This window comes from Bos javanicus, chromosome 16 (assembly GCF_032452875.1).
Source record: "Bos javanicus breed banteng chromosome 16, ARS-OSU_banteng_1.0, whole genome shotgun sequence".
Classification (NCBI taxonomy): domain Eukaryota; kingdom Metazoa; phylum Chordata; class Mammalia; order Artiodactyla; family Bovidae; genus Bos; species Bos javanicus.
Window position 1 is genome coordinate 80,376,766 of NC_083883.1, and position 6,859 is coordinate 80,383,624.

Consider the following 6,859-nt stretch of genomic DNA (forward strand, 5'->3'; position numbering starts at 1 on the left):
CCTAACGTGCTGTGGACGTTCTGGCAATCCCCTATGACAGTGTTTTTCAAAATATGTTCCCAGGAATAATATCATGAGATGTCACTGTGGGGGGTGGAGAAACGTGGTTTCTATGAATAAATTAGTTTGGGAAAACTTGCGTGCTCAGTCACTTCAGTCGTCTCCAACTCCACAACCCTATGGACTGTAACCCGCCCGACTCCTCTGTCCCTGGATTTTCCCAGCAAGAATACTGGAGTGGGTGGCCATTTTCTCCTCCAGGGGATCTTCTCGACCCAGGGATTGAACCTGAGTCTCTTACATCTTCTGAGTCTCTTACGTCTCCTGCATTGGCAAGGGGGCTTGGGAAGCTCCTTGGGAAACCTTAGTTTAAAGCAAATTGCACAAATGGATTTTCCTGCAGGGTTTTTTAGAATGCTTCAGTGTGATAACACACATTATGAATCCCTTTAAAAATACATACAATTGTGTATAATATTTCCCCAACATTTTGGCAATAAATTTTTTTTTTTTTTTGAGAAGCATCTTTAAAGACTCATGTACCAAGGAACATAACTTTGGGAAATGCTGCTCCAGTAACTCCTGGGTGCTTTTCCTGAGTATCAGCAGGTCGGACTCTACCATTTGGAATCCATTTTTCTGTAAATTAAATTCTACATGCACACTTTTTGGTTCTTTAAATGCAGAGACATTTTTGATAGTCATTTCTAGGACTCAGAGAACCTCGGGTTCCTAAAATTTTGGCCTCTGGATAAGCTACATTTTCCTGCCAATGAAATAGAAAGAATATCAGCAATTCTATTCGTAGTGATGTTTATATATATATATATATATATATCTGATTATACATATATATATACCTGATGAATCAATGAATGATAATGACCATTTCTCAAGCATCTGCTACACACCAGGAACCTTTTTAAAAGACCCAATAATCAAGACTGTGTGCTGTTGGTGGAGGAATGGATGCATAGATCAATGAAACAGAACAGAAGACCCAGGAATAGGTCCATGCAAATATATGTGACCAATTTTTGAGAAAAGTGTAAAAGCAGTGAAGGAAAGATAAACTCCTCAACCAACAGCGTCAGGGCGGGTGGGCCTCCAGAGACAGAACAGCGAACCTGGGCTGAAGTAATCAGCGCACGGGGAATCGCAGACAAGTGGGGATGGGCCGCCTCTCCCGGGGAGGGGAAGCGACAGCCAGGGCCCCCGCCCACGCCACCCTCCTCTCTCGTCTCAGGGTGACACCTCGGTGCTGAGAGAACGAGTATGTGACACATCTCCTCAGGAATCTCCCCAGCCGGCTCTAGCTTATCTTTAGAAGTGAAAACGCACCCCCTGGACGCTTGGGTTCCCACCAGGAGCACATGTGACACGCCCTCACCCCCGGGGGGCGGGGGCTGGGGGTGCCGAAGCGCCGGGCACACGACTCCCCTGGGGGACAGGTGGGTGGGTGGACGTGCCATCCACAGAGGTGTCGGGTGCCTGCCGAGCGTCCAGCACTGCGCTAGGCACCGAGACTCTAAGCCGGTGCAAAAATGGAAAGGTTACATGCTTGCCCCTTCAGACGCAAAGGGCAAGTGCCGCGCCCGGGGCCGGACGGGCTGGCCGGCCCCGCAGGACGCCCTTCTGGCCTGGGCCCCCGCTACCCTCGCGTGGCCCCCGCGCCACCCGTGGGCCACTTCACACCTCGACGATTCGATCTCCACCCTCCACCTGCAAGGCCCTGCTCACGACCAGACAGCTGGGGTCCCCCGGGGAGGTGGTGCCCCCAGAATGAGGACAGTTCTGTCCCGGGCCAGCAGCTGTCACCCGAGAAAGACCGAGGGCCCCTACCCGGCCACAAGGCTTGTTGTGCCCAGACCGGCGCAGCTCAGATTCCAAGCAGTGGTAATTAACCCCCAAAAAATGTGACAGGTCCCTGGGCCTGCCCTGTAGCTGCTGCCCAGCCCTGGGCCTTCCTGGCTGGGCCCCAGGCCTGGGTCTGGCAGACGAGGGGGAGAAAACGGGGGGGAGGGGAGGTCTCCTCCCTTTCCTAGAGCCATGGGGTGGCCGGCGTGGTTCAGTGGGGGTCCCGGCTCCAGCACCAGCTCCCGGCCCACCCAGGAGGGCAGCTGGAAGCAGAGACGTGGGGCAGGAAGCAGCAGGGCACTGCAGGGGCGCTGGCTGAGGGCTCTGGCGCCAGCCTGACTTTCTGAGCCCTGAGGTCACCGCTCCAGCGGGTCCGCGGAGACACTCATCCACCGCTTTTAACCGTCATCGCTCCACCCTATGTACCTCTCATAGCTGGAGGGATGGGGCAGGGGTGGGGTCGGTTCAGCACGAGGGCCACCATGGGACTGAGCCTCGGGGTGGAGGCTGCTCCCGCTCCAGACTGCAGCCTCTCTCTGGACTCAGTTTTCCCACCTGTTCAATGGGTGAAAGCAAGCCCGTTGCATCTCACTGCCTTGTAAGGATGAGAGACCCCACTGAGTCTGGAAAGTTAAAGCCCGTCTGTCCGGAGTAGAGAGGCGTCCTCTGCGGGGGACCCGCACACCCCTCTGGCTTGCCGGCTGTCTTCCCTTTGCAAAGCCTGTATTGACTCGAAGGACACCCAGCTACCTGCTTCTTCAGGGGAGGGGAGGAGGTGGGGGTGCCATCCTGGGTCAGGGCTTCTGATTCGAAGGCCTTATCTCAGGGATGCTGAGGGAGGGAGACGCTGTAAAGGTCCCAGTGAGGAGGAGGCTCCTGTGACACACCAGGATGCCGAGGCCAGACAGGGCATGTGACCTGCCCAAGGGACATTCCAGGGTCGCTCTGGAATGTCCTCCCTGACCAGCCTGCCCCCCGCCCCTCACAAGAAGTCGGCTTCCAGGGTTTGAGCCTTTCTCCCCAGGGGCTAGTGGACTGGCTTCGGCTTCAGGAGCGGTTCAGCACGGTGGAGCATTCTCTGACGCTGTCCTCACGCTGGGGCCAGCAGTCTGGGGGGGTGAAGAGTGTTCCCTGGTCGGGGTTCAGCGAGGGGGGAGCTCTTGACCCCCCCGCGCTCGATCAGTTTACAGCATGCTGTTAATAGAGGCCATCAATCACGGCCAAGGGCAGCTGGCTCAGACAGGGGCCTCCTTCTCTTTCAGTTACCCCGAACCGAAAACCCTTCCCAGGAAGCCGGCGGGAACACGTGCTCCAGACGTGGTGACTTTTCGACTGGGGTGTCCCTCTCGGCATGAGCCCCCTGGATGCCCCGGCCTGAGTAGAGCGCCTGACATGGTGGCTGGCACGCAGTAGGTGCTTACTGATTGCTTTAGAAGGGAGTCCGTATTTGAGAGGTTTTGCCCCCAAACCTAAGAGAGAGGGAGGGAGAGGTTCTGGGGGCTTCAGCTGCTGGCTGGATGGGAGATCCCTGCAGCTGTTAGAGCCCTGAGGGCAGAGAAGCAGCCCCTTAGCATGGGGCAGATTCTGCCCTGCCAGGGGCAGCGGGGTGGGGCCCCAGCTGGGTCAGTGCGCTCACGATGTATCACAGTCAGAGCTTGCTTCTCTTTCCACAGCCTCGGAGTCAGAAGGCTCTGGATCCTGGAAGTCGGAAGTGCCTCCAGGGTTCAGGTGGAGTGGGCCGAGCCTTCCCACAGAGTCCTGGATTGCTCAGAGCAGAGAGGGTAGGAAGGCCAGCTGTCCTGTTCTAGAATGTTCTATCACAGTTAGGCTGTGCCCCAGAGCAAACACTGAGCCATCGGGGCCCCTTAAGGTCTAAATCAGAGGAAGTATCTGCCACTTCTTTTGCCAGCTACTTGTGATGCTTGAGCTAGAACAGCAAGTGAGTGTAAATTAGGAGAAAGGGCTGACTGACTGGACGGGACCCCCGTACCCACGTCAGCCTCGTTGCTACATATTATTCAAATGTCATCTCACTTACCATTCCCGATAACCCTGCAAGGCAGGTGTTATTTCATCCTCATTTTGCAAGTGTGGAAACGGAGCTGGAGAGAGGTTAGATTATCTGATCAAAGTCCCAGAGCAGGAAGTGGCAGAGCTGGGTTTCCCGCCCAGCTGTCTGGCTCCAGGGACTGTGCTTCAGCCACTCAGAGAGGATGGGCCTGGGGCGAGGCTCCCGCTGGTGGTGGTCAGACTCAGTCCTCTCCTAGAGGCCGCCCTGCAGCCGCGGGTACGGCCATCCAGCCGGCCTCACACCCTCCCGAGAGAGGCCCTAGCTCCCCGGCCTCGCTGGCTTTCCTTTCCGCCCTGTCCCCAGGCTGGTCCGGCCTTGCGATGAAGGCCATCAGCTGTCGTCGTGGGCCGGCAGAGGGCTGTGCAAACTCCGCGGGATTAGGGGTGCTGACGGACAAGGTGGCCGCCAGGGAGCAGGATCACTTGACAGGCGTCTCCATTTCACTGTCCCGGGGCCGAGCCTCGAGCCTGCTGCCCGCTCCCGCCCTGGCCTCCCTGTGACCCGGCCCTTCTCGTTTCCAGCCGCTCTGCCCCGCACAGCTGCTGTTTTCGTGAGACCCTCCCGGTTCCCCTTGGCCATCTGGTCTCAGCTCGCTCCAAGGACTAAGAAGTCCCCATCTCCTCCTCCCTGTCCACCAAGAGCTATTCTTGAAAATCTCCCTGGTAGGAGATTCCTCAGGAAACTGGTCAGCAGGCCTCAGCCATGACAAAGCCATGAGACCAGTGCTTTGCTGAGATGGGATTTCAGGGAAGGGGTGGGGAGCGGCAGGTCTCCAAGAATTTACTGAGGGTCCTTAGAGGCTTTGAAGTATTCTGTGCACCGAGTCCAGAGGTCTGCAGGCTACTTTTTCAGGCCATACAAGCTCCCTGGAAGCCACTCTCTTCTGTTGTAACAGAGAATCAACTGTAGATGACATGTCAGTGAAAGGGCGAGGCTGTTTCCAGTAAAACCTTATGGACACACACAGACTGCACCACATTCGGCCTGGGGCCAGGGTTACCCACACCGCCCCAGGCGGGGCACAGAGGCACACCCTGAGCTCCCAAGGCGCCTGCCTCCCCCACCCCAGCAGAGGTCCTGAGGGGACAGAGGCCTCTGGGGAGCACCGAGCAGAACTGGGGCTGCTCCTGGAAACAGCCGGCAATGGGGCCCCAAGGTTCTGACCCCTGGGGGGAGCCCTCGTGACCTGCATAGATGACCTTTGCCCTAAGGGAGGAGGCCCCTGCCTGATCATGGGCTGACACCCTCAGCTGCTGCTGGGCTTGGGAGAAAACCCAAAGCCAGGGCTCCTGAGGCTGTGGCTGGTGAGGACTTTCCTGTCCTTGACGGGAGGGGCTGGAGGAATCCTCCCAGAATTACTTCTTTTCCTCTGGGGCATCTCTGTCTTTTCTACCCGGAGGCCCTTGCGATGCTGTTCCCTCTCCTGGAGCACTCTTCTCCACCTTCTTCCTTGTGGCTCAATTGGTAAAGGATCCACCTGCAGTGCAGGAGACCGGGGTTCAAACCCCGGGTTGGGAAGATTTCCTGGAGAAGGACACGGCAACCCACCCCAGTGCTCTTGTTCGGGAAACTCCATTGACACGGGAGCCTGGCAAGCTACAGCCCACTAAACCCCCACCAATCCCTGCTTCTCCTGTCACTTCCTCCACGAAGGCTCCTCAGATTGTCTTGACCCAAAGTCTGGGCTGGGGTCACCCCACATGCTCCGTCTGAACACTGAGAGTCCCCTTCAGTTCAGTTCAGTTCAGTCACCAAGTCGTGTCTGATTCTTTACAACCCCATGGACTGCAGCACGCCAGGCCTCCATGTCCATCACCAACTCCAGGAGTTTACTCAAACTCATGTCCATCAAGTCGGTGATGCCGTTGAACCATCTCATCCTCTGTTGTCCCCTTCTTCTCCTGCTTTCAATCTTTCCCAGCATCAGGGTCTTTTCAAATGAGTCAGCTCTTTGCATCAGGTGGCCAAAGTATTGGAGCTTCAGCTTCAATATCAGTCCTTCCAATAAACATTCAGGACTGACCTCCTTTAGGATGGACTGATTGGATCTCCTTGCAGTCCAAGAAACTCTCAAGAGTCTTCTCCAACACCACAGTTCAAATGCATCGATTCTTCAGCGCTTAGCTTTCTTTATAGTCCAACTCTCACATCCATACATGACTGCTGGAAAAACCATAGGCTTGACTAGATGGACCTTTGTTGACCAAGTAATGTCTCTGCCTTTCAATATGCTGTCTAGGCTGGTCATTATTTTTCTTCCAAGGAGGAAGTGTTTTTTAATTTCATGGGTGCAGTCACCATCTGCAGTGATTTTGGAGCACCGAAAAATAAAGTCAGCCACTGTTACCACAGTTTCTCCATCTATTTGCCATGAAGTGATGCGACCAGATGCCGTGATCTTTGTTTTCTGAATGTTGAGCTTTAAGCTCACTTTTTCACTCTCCTCTTTCACTTTCATCGAGAGGCTCTTTAGTTCTTCTTCACTTTCTGCCATAAGGGTGGTGTCATCTGCATATCTGAGGTTATTGATATTTCTCCCGGCAATCTTGATTCCAGCTTGTGCTTCCTGCAGTCCAGCGTTTCTCATGATGTACTCTGCATAGAAGTTAAATAAACAGGGTGACAATATACAGCCTTGACGTACTCCTTTTCCTATTTGGAACCAGTCTGTTATTCCATGTCCAGTTCTAACTGTTGCTTCCTGACCTGCATACAGATTTCTCAAGAGGCAGGTCAGGTGGTCTGGTGTTCCCATCTCTTGAAGAATTTTCCTCAGTTTGTTGTGACCCACACAGTCAAAGGCCTTGGCATCGTCAATAAAAGTCCCCTAACCTCACTGTACTTGCAACTATGTCCCCTGCATTGCCTCTCATACTGGAATGGGCGAAGGCAACGCAGATGACCATCGCATCTACTACTGTGGGCAGGAAT